The sequence below is a fragment of the Equus przewalskii genome, chromosome 9 (genome assembly GCF_037783145.1).
Source record: "Equus przewalskii isolate Varuska chromosome 9, EquPr2, whole genome shotgun sequence".
Classification (NCBI taxonomy): domain Eukaryota; kingdom Metazoa; phylum Chordata; class Mammalia; order Perissodactyla; family Equidae; genus Equus; species Equus przewalskii.
The window spans coordinates 80,533,712-80,547,602 of record NC_091839.1 but is presented as its reverse complement, the minus strand read 5'-3'; positions in this window follow the sequence as shown (position 1 = coordinate 80,547,602).

The following is a 13,891-nucleotide window of genomic DNA, read 5'->3' as shown; positions in this document are numbered from 1 at the left end:
CGCTGCTGCCGCCCCCCCCTCCCCCCCAGCCCCTGCCCGGCGTGCTCCCGGGACCGGACTCGCCGTCGCGGGGGTGGCGCGGGGCGGGGAACTCCCACGCCCGGGATTGGGGTTTCGGCCCGGTTGAAAACTCAGCTCTCCGGGACTGGGGGCACTGGGAGGGGCTGCCGGGGATGGGAGCGTGGATTTTCATCGGACGTCCGGCTAGGTCTTTTTAAAATAAAGACCATCTCTCATTTGACTTGTTAGCGACAAAGGACACTTAAACACGAGTGGGGCTGGAGCTATTACCGCTCACGTCTGGGGCACCCGGCCGAGCTTTCGCTCCCCTCCCAGACCCGGAGCCCACGCGCCACCTTCGCCTTGTCACATGCCCTTCACTCTCACCCGGCCCGGCCCGTGCCCGCGCGCCCCCCGCGCGCCCCTGCCCCGCGCGCCACGCAGTGCGCCAAGGAGGGCCGCACCTGCAGCATCCGCGGGGCTCCGGCTGCCCGCCCCCCGCGGGACTCAGGAAACCCTGCGTTCGCTTGCGTGGTTTTAAAAGTTAAACCGTTTGGGAAAACGGCGGTCGATGTCCGTGCTTAGTGTCCTTTGAGAACTCTTTTTACGAGATAAAAATCATCGAAGACTTTCGTGTTCACTTAACTAGGGGCTCCTGCAGAAATCAAGGGAGAAGATAAGTGCTGAATTTATAAGGATCGATGATTGGGGGATTTTAGGGGAGTTTTAGTTTTACTTCCGTTTATAGCCTTGTACCATTGGGGATTTTTTTTTTCATTCTCTGTACACACTAATTTATTTTTCCTTTAATCTTATAGGAGTTTGAGACTTCTGCTGACTGGGTTTGTGGGTGTCCCATGTGCCCCGGCAGTTCAAACTTAGCTCAGAAAGCATTTTTCTTACTAAAAAAGCATTTTCTTACTGAAATGAGTCATAATTTTATTAAATGGTGAAGCATGCTTGGTTTCAAGACTTTATCTGGTGTTTTAAACTTTGTTTCTTAAAAATTGTAATATAGTTTAAACTTTTATCGAAAAATGTCAGTTGCTAGTAAGGTTTTAATATTCCTTTCTTGGTGAGAAAAAAAAAGGACACAGAAACAAAATTATTGTGAGATGTTTTGGTTCACAGTTGTGAAAGACAAGTCACTTGCAAGTTCATATATCTTTTAAGCCAATGTTTATTTCTAGATTCTATAATAAAGTTTCTTGCTCCACATCAAAAATAAACACATTCAAAAAAACATCGAGAAACCACCCCTCAATGAACTGCGTCTGTCTTTGGGGTGACTGTAGGAATCTGACTGGCGTGGGTCCGACGCTCAGCCTCGCTGGCACCATGAGGTCTGAACGCCTCCCAAGGGGAGGGCAGAGCCTGCTTCCTGGGATTCTCACCAGGTGGGACTGCTCTGTGGTTCTTAAACTCCCTTTAAGCAGGAAGATACCAAATTCAATGCTATTTCCTTTGTGCATCATTTCCTATATGTTGTTTTGAGAATTTACACTATTTTCATTCTCCAGACATTCTGGGGTATAGGTTTACGTTTTTTTCTTCATATGTGTGACAAAAATATGTCTAGGGACGAGTATTGTCCAATAAAGAGTATCCTTGCAAGGATTCTTACTAGGCTGATTTGGGATATATTGCCACCTGATAAGGATATGGAAGGATGGAATCAAAGGGAATTTTCATAAATTCTTCTATGGAGGGAAATATATTTTCAAAGACTTTGCAGAATGTTTACTGTAACTGTATTTATATATTACCTCCCTCCACTTATAATTACCAATGCATTTTTAGATGACGATATTATATATGTCCTCACTCAGTTGTTTTAGCTGTGCCAGGGCTGGGATAAGCCTCCGCTCAGATATGGCCTTTAATTTACAGTGCACTGGGCAAGGGTCAGCAAATGCTTCTGTAAAGGGCTAGATGTCAGTGTGTGAGACTTTGTGGGCTGTGTTGCATATTCTTCTTTTCTTTTTCTTTTCTTTTTCTTACAACCCTTCAAAAATGTGAAAACTGTTTTAAGCTCGAAGGCCATTATCCAGCCTGCAGGCCAGAGTTGGCCAACAGTACAACTGTGAGCCTCAGTCTTCAGTGTATATCAGAATCACTGCATGTAACCATGAAAAATGCACAGTCCCAGGCAGACCCCTTAGGGACTCTCCTTCCGTAGCTCTAGGTAGGGCCAAGAGTCTGCATTTTTAACAAATATCCAAGTGGTTTTCATGGAAGCGGTCTCCAGACCAGTGGTTGACGATCTCCGTATTAGAGAGGGCAGGCTGGTTAGTATATGTGCACCTGTGCCAGCTGTCTCTCGCCGCTTTGCCATACTTCATTTTCTATCATCTCTCCTGGGCCGAGGATCCAGGCTCTAAATAACCCCAAATAAGTCCAAAGGAGAGTTGGTGCCAGTGACCACAGGGTTGGGGCAGCCTATTCCTTCTTCCCTCGCTACTAAAATTCAGCCTCCCATCTGAAACTTGAAAGAAAAGGAATCACTTGCTGGTCACCATTATGATTCTTCTCCTCAAGAAAGCAAGCACTTAAAACATTTTATTTTCCCCTAAACACTGGGGAAGGGCTGACAGAAGAAGTTACATATTCCAGCTTTTCTGCTTCTGACTGCTGAGAAATCCAGGGCATGTGGTGGGTCTTTGATACCTGTGATCAGTGTCCCAGAGATGAACGAGGAGCATCAATGGTGGTGACAGACCAGGCTTCAGGGACTGCGTGTGTCTCACCGGCCAGCCCATCTTTCCCCACCCCCTCAACCCAATTTGGTTCAGAGCATGAAGAGAGAACTAATTACAATAAACACCAAATGGTTAAAGTGTAGACAATTCTTGATCATTTCAGTTAATGAATGACAGCTATAATATGTATAATTGAAATCCGTAGATTTGAGATAAGCCATGTTGGCACACGGCAGACCTTTCAGTAATAACAATGGAGAAGGTGCTACCGAGTGCATGATGTTCCATAGACCCTCCATAGGAAATAGTAGCCAAATAAATTTTTATCTTTAAATGATTCCTGGGTTTGGTTTTGTTTTTTTTTTTAAAGATTGGCACCTCAGCTAACAACTGTTGCCAATCTTTTTTTTTTTTCTGCTTTATCTCCCCAAACCTCCCCAGTACATAGTTGTATATCTTAGTTGCAGGTCCTACTAGTTGTGGGATGTGGGATGCCTCCTCAACGTGGCCTGATGAGCGGTGCCATGTCCGTGCCCAGGATCCGAACCCTGGGCCGCCACAGCGGAGCGCGCGAACTTAACCACTCGGCCACGGAGCTGGCCCCCTGGGTTTGGTATTTCCTGTTCATTTCCACCCTCCAGATTCTTATAAACTTATGTTATATAATTATATATATTATATATTAGGTTATATATATGTAATATATATATCTATATAGAATATATATTATATTCTCTAAACTTATATATTCCTATGACAACCAACCTACATATTTTCCTCCCCGCTTAAACAAAAATGTTGAGTCTTGAATAAAAGGAGTGAGTTTTCCCATGATAGTGGAAGGACATTCCAGAGGAAAGGAAAAGTGAGAACAAAAGCACACGATCAGAACCACAAGGCATGTTCCACGCGCAGGGAACAAGGAGGACTTGGAAAGCCAGCTCAGAGTGCGTGTGTATTGAATGGAAGAAGGATCCTGTCGGAGCTGTGCATTTGGAAGAGAAATCTAGCAGTATGGTCAGAGAGATTGGAGTGGGAGGAGGGGAGGGAAAGAGGTCAGCTAATTGGTCTGGACTAGGACAGTAACCCTAACTGGAATGGAAAGGCGGGGGCAGATCAGAAGAACATCGCATAGGCAGAACCTTCGAGACTTGGCAACCGATTGGATGGATGTTGGAGGCACCATTAATAGAAATAGGGAAGTCAAGAGGGGAAGAGAAGTGTGCGCTCAGGAGATTCAAAGAGGAAAGTGAGTTTAGATTTCAGTATGTTAAGTTTGTGGTTTCTTATGGAAGAGATCCGGGTAGAGTTGTTGAGCAGGTGGTGAAGCGTGTGGGATCCAAGCCTGCCGAAGAGGTTGAGCTAGGACAGCCGTGTGCTGGGGCCAGTTGTTAGACACAGACATTAATACAAATTAAATGATATAAACTCACAATTAAATACATTTTAAAAGGTAATAAATATTCAAAATGCATCACTTCCTGATTATTTTCCTACACTTTACTGTTATGTATGGTCTTGAGTTTATCTCTGTTATATCTGCAGTGATGGAAATACTATGTAATATGTGCTAGGTATCTTTCCAATTTTGTATTTGGTGAAGTCGCGTGGGTAGCTTGAGATTGGCTATGACTGAAGTATCTACACCACAAAAAGTGACAAGTGCTACAAATAAGGGCTCCCTGCAACCCCAGAACATTTACCAGGGCAACACTGGATCAATGCTATATTTAAGAGTTATGTGCATGAAGGCAATAATTGTGCCCTGTCGTGGATTTGCTAACATGCACGTGTATAGAGAGGTGACCAGGGAAGGTCTTTGGAGAATATTTGAGAGGTTACAAGACAAAATTGAGACTGAGCGTAGGGGCCGGGTGGAGAGACCTGTTGGGGAGCAATGAAAGTTTTCTAGGTATATACAAATAGATGTTTTCATCTTTTCTTCTTCTTTTTTTTTGAGGAAGATTAGCCCTGAGCTAACTACTGCCAATCCTCCTCTTTTTGCTGAGGAAGACTGGCCCTGAGCTAACATTCATGCCCATCTTCCTCTACTTTATACATGGGACCCCTACCACAGCATGGCGTGCCAAACAGTGCCATGTCCACACTGGGGATCCGAACCGGCGAACCCCAGGCCACCGAGAATCGGAACGTGCAAACTTAACCGCTGCGCCACCAGGCCGGCCCCTGTCTTTTATTCTTTTGATAGAATTCTGTATTTTGTCAACTGATTTTGAAAGGCCCTCATTTGCTTCAAGAAAAAGTATTTATTGGGCAGTGACTTTCCAACATTTTTGACTGTGACTCACCATAAGAAACCCATTTTACATCTCATCTCAACACACACACACACATTTACACACACACACATTCACACACACACAGACATTCACACAGAGCTGAAAGTAATGTTTCACAAAACAGTACTCACCCCATACTACCAACCTTGAAGTCTGATGTTTTCTATTTTATTCTACTCTAAACACTTCCTGGTCAGGAGCCCTGCACTGTTGGGGGGGCCCTGCTTATGGGTGATGGACCACAGTTGGAAAAACACTGCTGAGGGACCGAAGGCCTTACCTTGTTCTTCTTTAGAAAATATGCTTCTTGGGATTGTTAACTTTTCCTCAAATGACAGTCCTATCTTTTCGAAGCTTCGGGAGAAAGTCCTGCAAACCAGTTTACAGGATTCGTTTTTCTCCCATCTCCTCTCACAACTGTTCTCCAGTTCCCGCTCCCACTCTACACTCCCCGACACGATATCGGTGTAAAACTGCAGCTTTCAAAGTCATCAACAAAAGAGCAAGCTTTTATTAATAGCATATCTAACAGAAACAACAACAGTAACGCTTAGGGTCTCATTGGCCTGACAACAGGGCGTCCCAGCCGAGCTCATGAGAGATACGGGCAGAACACAGCTTCTCTGGGCCTCGTGTTCCAAACCTGCCACAGGGGAGGGTACAGTAGACAGCTCCAAGGTGCTTCCAGTCTGTAATATTCAGTTTTCCTCCAAAATATCTAGATCTCCCATTTCACCTCTACGTCCCCAACGATGTTGCCACTGTTCCTTTCTATTGATGAAGACACGGAGACCGTTTCCTCAGGGTCAGCCACTGTGCTCGGTGTGGCCTTGCAGAAGGAAAGGCCCGGGCTTTCTGCTAGGGGATTCTTGCAGCTCCCAGACCCCTTTTCATGCCCAGTGTCACCACCTTCTTCTACAATGTCATCACTTCACCATGAACTACCATAACAGCCTCCTAACTGATTTCCACTCTGTGATCCCTTTCTCCCCTGTGCATCTTCCCTCAGTGCTGGCTCGGTCTCACTGTAACCACTTTTGGCAGTTTAGTTGTATGTTAAAAAAAAAAAAAACCATAACTGGCTCCTTAATGTTGAAAAGATAAGATCTATACTCCTTAACTTGGCATCTTGAGCTTGCTCTGTCCTCTGTGCCTACACAACCTTCCCCACAAGGGTGGTGCTATTTAATAATTGGTGGCACATGCACCCACCAGTCAGATGGGCCCAGCTGTAGACAACCTGTATAGTTGGACGGGGTACACTGGCTGAATGTCATCTGCTTTTCAACACAACCTACCTTCCAACCTTATCTCCTCCCGCGCTCTCTTCACTCCATTTCCTCCCAAAAACCATTGGCAATCTCAGGGCCTTTGCTTACACCATGCCTCCTGCCTGCAATGCCTTCCTTCCTCTTCTCTGCTTACAGAAGTGTCCCCATCCTTCAGGCCCTGCTGAAGCCCAGCCTTCCTTCTGAAGTCCTCTTGGGCTTCCCTGATCCGCAATCCTCACTCCCACCTTGAGTTGGGTTAATGCCTAGCTTCCCTGCCTTTTATTAAGCATATGACCTGTATTACCCTCCTTTGCTGTTTATTTATGTATGTATCTATCTATCTCTTTATTTTTTATGATGTACCTTATCTCTTGAGTCTTGATTATAAACTCGAGGAGTGGAACAGTCTCTTATACCTTTGTGTCCCTGTTCCTGGCGCAGGATCTTGAGCACAAGTAGATATGTAAAGGTTTGTGTTGCTGATGACAATTGATGAGGAGTTAGTTGGAGCTGGTGTGTGTGTGTGTGTGTGTTTAAATAGACTCAGTAATTGCCTTTCATTTGGGTTTTAGAGTTAACAACAGGCTTTCTCATATATTACCTCGTTTAATCCTCATAGCAGTTCTGGTCTTCGGCCTATGGTTTTCTCCCCCTCGGTATTATTTTCCCCATTTTCCAGTAGGAGTAAGTGAGGTTGAGAGAGGTGAAGTGATTTGCCCAAGTCACACAGATAATAAACTGAAGAGCTAGGATTGTTTACTCCCAGTTTTTTATTCCAAATCCTGAGTTCTTTCCACTACTCTATGGTCGCCTCCAACTTTCAGCTCCCACACATTTATGTTCTTGTAATTCTTCTCAAATTGTGAATCCCTCTCATGAATTCAGTTCTGTCCTAAGATAAAGGCTGATAACCTCACAAATTATATCAATGCCATTGTTTTAATCTCCTAATATTTTCATAGATTGCTGTCCTTTTGCCAACTTGACTCTGGAGCTATTTTCTTCCAAAGCATGTTTTTGCGCATGTTGTTTTTCTGAATCTTATTTCTTCTGCTTCTACTCTATCATTGCATATTAGTCTCCATTTATTTACTTTAATATATCCTCATATAATATCGAATTCTGTTCCTGTACCTCAAGGAGCCAACCATTTTGAAACTGGTCATAACATCAATGAGTGAATGAGTGCTTAGTTCCAGCAAATGTGACAAGTTGTCTTAGTCTTTGTGAATTCTTTCTTTCCTTCCTTCTCCCCTTCCTCCCTCTTTCTCTCTCTCTCTTCCTTTCTTTCTACCCCCAGTCTAAGACGATACAGTTCTGAACTCCAGCAGAACGAGCAGAAGGGAAGAGCTTTAATGGCATTATCACTATTCTTGGGCCCTTCACATAAAGGGAACGACATCATTTAAAATGTCAACCCTTTTAGGATACAGTATGTCATAACTTGACTCTTTCCATTGAAAGTTATTGCTAGAAATATAAGATGTTTGTAGAAGCGTAAAACCCATACTACAAAGTTAGGACATCTGTAGAAATTACTTATTCTGATTACTTTTCAGTGTTGGTAGTGGTTCTAAGGAAACAAAGGAAAAAATAGCCAATTGGCTCATGAAAAATAGTTCCAGGAATTATCTTAATTTGGTTTAAATATTCGTGCTAAAGCAAAATATTTTACTTTACGTAAAGAAGACAGCCCTAAGAAACTATATCAAAGTCTTCATAATCCTTTTTATTAAAATTTGAAAAAGTTCCAAAGTGCTGGCTCTGCTCGGAGCTTGGAGGGGCTCACCTGATCTCGGCGTCATTTAGAAGCCGATAGACAGCGCTTTTGCCACTGGAAGGCAATATTTAGTTTGAAAAATATCCGGTACACCAAAGTTCCCCTACAAAAGTTCTAGTTTATATTCTAGTCTAAATTACATATAGTTTCTTTTCTGAAAGCCCTTTTAGTCTTTATTCTTTTTTTAAATTACTGGGAGTTAATGACCTCCTCATGGAACATTTAAAGAGTTAAACATGTGCAAAATGCTTTCAGAAATAAGATACCTTTTATCTTCAGACTGTTACAATTTTTCTTAATTAAAAATTTTGTGTATATATGGATAGATGAAGTAGGTGTTACTAACGTTTAAAACCATGAAAAAAATCTCACTGCAGTGCACTTAAAGCTACCTTTCAGTATGTGAACACCAGAATTTTCATCATGATAATGTTGATTTAAATCTCAAAAGCGTTTCATAGTAAATAGGTTTCTTTGAAAAGGTAACATGGGAACAGATTTTATTAATGCAAAACCTGAGACCATTCCTGCGGCGTGGTGTGGCATGGTGTGGCTTCATTGGTTCCTTTCGAAGACTGTCAACAGGTTTTGCATAGAATGACTCATTCAAAAGAACATGCCAAGCAAAGTTTTGAAATTAGAATCAGTGGGTTGTTGATGCTGTCTCTCGGTGAGTGGCATCGCCACACTTCCAGTTAGTCAGGCCAGGAACTGGGAGCGCCTCTCAGCCCTCGCTGCCCCAACATTCAGTCAAGCTCAAATTCCTGCTGAGTTCATGTCTTTAACATTTATCCAACAGTTTTCCTCCTTTTTATCCTTCCTGCACACCACCTCAGTTTAGACACGAATCAACTCCCTGATGCTGGGCTAGCCTCCTTAAAAGCCATTCTCCTCCCACTTGTCAGAAAAATTCGTAAACGCAGACCTGGCCATAATGCTCCTTTGCTTAAAATCCTGCTTGTGGGTTAAGTTTGCACTCTGCTTCAGCACTGCCCGGGAGTTTGCCAGTTTGGATCCTGGGCGAGGACATAACTCACCACTTATCAAGCCATGCTGTCTAAAGTAGAGGAAGATGGGCACAGATGTTAGCTCAGGGCTAATCTTCCTCAAAAAAAAAAAAAAAAAAAAATCCCACTTGTAGCAGTGGCTCTGGACCAGAACATCAGGGTCATCTGGAAACCGTTTTCAGACTGCCCATGCCTCCTCGCTACCTCTGCCAATCTCCTCTTCACCCTAAAACACAACCGACCTACAGGTCAGTGATCAAAGTCCTCCGCATTGCGTCTGAGACTCTTCATAGCCTCATCTCACACCGATGCCCTCCTCACAGCCTGCTGCTCGCAGGTCAGCACACGCCCTGAGGTTCTGTACCCAGTGACCTTGTTCCTTCTCATCCTCTGCTTGCTGTTCTCCTCCCACCCTTCTTTGGTGACTAATTCCTGCTTGTCACTCCAGCCTCAGTTTCGAGGTCTTCTGCTCTGGAAGTCTTCCTCCGCACACTGTGAGTGTCTCCACCCCCCTGGCAGAGTATTTACATTGTGTCCGCATCTCTTTTGCCCTCTGGAACAGTGGGTCTCACATTTTCATGGCATAAGAATTGCCCGTCCACACACAGATTCCTAGGTAACTGCGTCCAGGGAGTCTAATTCGTTAGACCTAGCTGTGATCCCAGAATCTGCATTTTTAAGAGACAGAATCAGGTGATGCTGATGTGATGTTGGCGGACCGCACCTTGAGGAGCACTGCACTTGAGTAGATGCCTTTCGGAGGCCAGCATTTTGGTTTTGAGGTTTTATTTTGGGTTCCATTAACCTTTGTGTAACAAGTCGTTTTCACTCCGTGGATATTCCATAGATGTTTGAGGCACTGAATTAGACTGAACGTAGCTTTTAGTTCAAGAGTTACGTCAATGTCAGGATTTTTCAGGCCTTTGCCTGCGTCTCCACTCCTCCTTCACCAGAAAGCACATTCTTGCCTTCTGCCTGGCTGCCTCAGAGAAAGTAGCTCCTCTGAAAGATCTTAGAAATGAAGACTTTGAGACTCAGACCGGTCAAAAATGAAAATTTATCAGTAAAATGAGAAGTGATGTTATCTGTGATTTTCTCCAGTTACGCAGATAATTGGGTTTCCTGTAGAATACTGCTGCCAAATAAAATTTAAAGCCAGCTCCATATCTATTTTAAAATTTTTTTGTGGCCTTGTTTAAAAAAACGTAAAAAGAAACTGACAACCCTAATTGTAATAATATATTTTATTTAACCTGCTATATCCAAAATATTATCATTCCAATGGACAATCAAAATTGAAAATTGTTAAGAAGATATTTTGCCTTCTTTTTCTGGTACTAAGTCTTCAAAATATGGTGTGTATATTATATTTACAGCACGTCTCAACTCAAATGCTAAATTTTCATCAGAAATATTTGATCCATTATTAGAATTCATAAAATGTACAGTTGAAAAAGTAAATTTACATACCCAAGGTGTTTCAAATATTCTTAAAAGTTTTCTGGTAACTGAAGCAGAGTCAGGTTTTAAATTCAATGTTAAGTTAATTACAAATAACTAAAATTTAAAATTCAGTTCCTTAGTCACATAAGCCGCAGTTCGGTTATTTAATGGCTGCTACCCTAGACACTGTGGCTACAGAATGTAGAGTGGCTCCAGGTCAGATACTTTTTAATAAGCTATCTCCACGCTATTCGTACTCACTCTCATCATTTTCTTCAGGATCACATTTGCAGAATTCCTGAACGCTGAAAATAGGGAAATTTTTCCCAATATGTTCCTTTTAGAATAAACATTGTGATTTTGAATAAACGTTAGGATTTTACTTGAATAGTTAATATTTTATCTTAAATGAATGCACAGGCTGACTGGGTCAGTGATGGGACAGAATAACATGAGAGCAGAAGTACATATCGGGTGTGGGGTCAGAGACCCCGAGTTGCCCTAGCATTCCCAAATAAACTGTGTAACTATGGGCAAAATGCTTAATATTTAAGGCTATATCTTCATCTATAGAATAGAGATGGTACCTCTTTTATACGTGACCCCACAGAATCAAAGTGAGGATCAAGTGGAGAATGTATGACAAAGTATTTCATAAACTGTGGATAATTTGCTAGAAGAACACAGATATGGTTTACGACTGTTAAATTGAAACTCTAGGTTAATAGCTACCATTTATTAAGCATTTGCTACATGGAAGGCATTTTGTGGGTTAACTCTGGTTTTCAAAACATCCTTGCCAGGTAGGTGATATGATCTTCGTTTGACTGAGAAGGAAACAGTACAGTTGAGAGTTTAAGTCCATGTGCAAAGTTACGTGACCTTTAAAGTTCAGAGCCAGCACTCGGACCCAGGACTTTGGGATGCCCGAGCCTGTGGGCTTTTCTGAGACTTTACCACCCTTCCCTCCACTCCACCCCCCAAAAAGATGTTTCCTACATTTCTTTTCCAATTATCACTTTTGGAAATAATGATTGAGCTGAGAATATAACTCATTTTGAGAAGAGTGGTGGAATTCCAGGCCTATACAAGGGTTAACCCATTGCAACAAAGAGAATGAAGAGTAACTCCATAGACATTTTTGAACAAGGACTTACTCCAGATAATTTCCCAGAGAAAGAGTACGTGGCCTTCTGAGGTTGGTAGTTATTGGCATTTCTGCTTCTGAGTCATGCCCGGAGCCATAGGAATTAGTTGGCAATAGTTAGGCATACACTCATTAAGGAAAACAACTGGGCTTTAGACCTATTGCGATCAGGTTTCATATAAGTCTAAGAACTTTTCTTTTATGGAATGCATGACTGGATGTTCAGAGAAGAAAGGGAAACAACCACACACGTTCAACCATCAGAGGCCACCAGGGCGGAAGTCAGCTACTTCCAAAATCAAGAAGGCAAGGCTTTTGTGATATTTACATATTTAGATACCCTCTTGATCCCCAATTCATAAGAAAAAGGATGTAAGGCTGTTCCAGCAATGTGGCTTTGGTCTAGTAGGAAAGAGTTGCACTTGTCTTTTATTTTCTCTTCTGAGACTCAGAAGATAATCTTCAAGATTCACAGTGAGCATAGAGTCGTGTTGGCCACATTCACGTAAATAGAGCATCTTATCACGTCTTTGGAGGCCCACAAGCAGCCAATCAGGGCTGGCTCCATGATGGCCACCATGGATGGGGACATCTCCTCAATCTTCTCCTCAGAAGAGAGTGTCTCCGCTGCCCCGGCCACTGGCCCCATCTCCTGGGTGCCGGGCCGGCCAGGCCCCCCCTTGGCATGTTCCCCAGGCAGCCGAGTGAGCAGCACCGCTGGGGGGCCTTGAGCACCTGCCTCGGGATCAGCAGGAACTGGGTCAGCAGCAGAGCAGCAGAGCAGGGCCAGCAAGTCCTTCAGCATTGGCAACGAAGATGGACGTGACAAGTCCCTGCCCTGAGGGAGCATGTATTGGTTACCCTAGTAACCAGCATGTAGTAGTTACCCTATAAGGTGCAGAAAGTTCTGTGGGAGAGAGCCTAGGTTATCCATAACCACAAACCAACCAGAGAGGGCGTTAGTGAGGATCGCCCTGCATAACCCAGTCTCATGTGCGTTCAGCAGCCTGGCCTGTCCAAAGATGCTCTCCCTGTCCAGCAGACACTTAGTAACCAGAACTGTCTCTTTGGATTAAGTGACCGTATTGATCCCTTTGTAACTATTGCCTCTTAGTGTGCATTCATTTTTGAGGTGGGGGTTTGGTTGAGAACACACTCCTATTAGACACTGGTGTGAAAAACCTCATTTGATGGCGGAGAGATCCTAGTGAGTGTATCCCACTCGGTGGACTTGGGAGGAAGCCTGGAATGAACCTGGCTTTTCGGTTTTGCCGAGGCCTCACTCTGCCTGTGATAAACACAGTCCCCATAATGTGCACGTTATATGCAGCATGTTGTAAAATGCTTTTAAAAACATTTTCTTCAAAGACATATGCTTTTTGTGGATATTATGGAAGTCTTTAAAATTACATATTAGATTCTCGTTTTCCTTAAGGTAAATAGTCATGCCAACACCACTTGAACTCCCGTGTGAGAGCAGCTGCTGACCTAAATGAGGTGAATTAATCCATTGATGGTATCAGGAACCCATTTGTGGTCCAATATCCTGGGATGAACTCCATGGCCAGGCATGTGATCCTAAAGTCTTATTTACTCTGGCTGACCAAGAGATGAGCTCCTGCAATTAATGCCAGAAGGAGTAAAACTCCAGGTCAACACGAAAAATGCAGTTTTCGCCTTGCTTTTCCGTCTCCATATAGATCTAAGAGAACCTTGATTTTGAAGTTGGCGTTGACGGTTTAACTGAGGATTTCCAACGAGATCGTGGCTTGGCTGACACCAAAGTGAAGGAGAAGCAGCGGACATTTCCAGGAGACTCAGATCCCTTCTCTGACGCTGGGGCAGCATCTCCTGCTCTCATGCTCTGTTTAGTGAGTTACAACTGTGGGGATGATGTTCCCAGGGATCCAGAAAACCAGAAAGATCTCTCCTATTTTCTTTTTTCCCTTCACAATCCCTCCCAGCCTTCCCTGGGGTTGATTTGGAAAGGAAACTGCCTTCAGAGCCATGCTTCACCTTGAGAAGACCAGACTGCTCTGAAGGTAGGTGATTCCGGCAGTAAAGACAGAAACTGACCATCTGGAGCCTGCTGAGGGACCTGCTGAGGGACCTGCCGAGGGACCTGCCGAGGGACCTGCCGAGGGACCTGCCGAGGGTCCTGCCGAGGGTCCAGCCGAGGGACCTGCCGAGGGTCCTGCCGAGGGTCCTGCCGAGGGTCCGGCTGAGGGACCTGCCGAGGGTCCG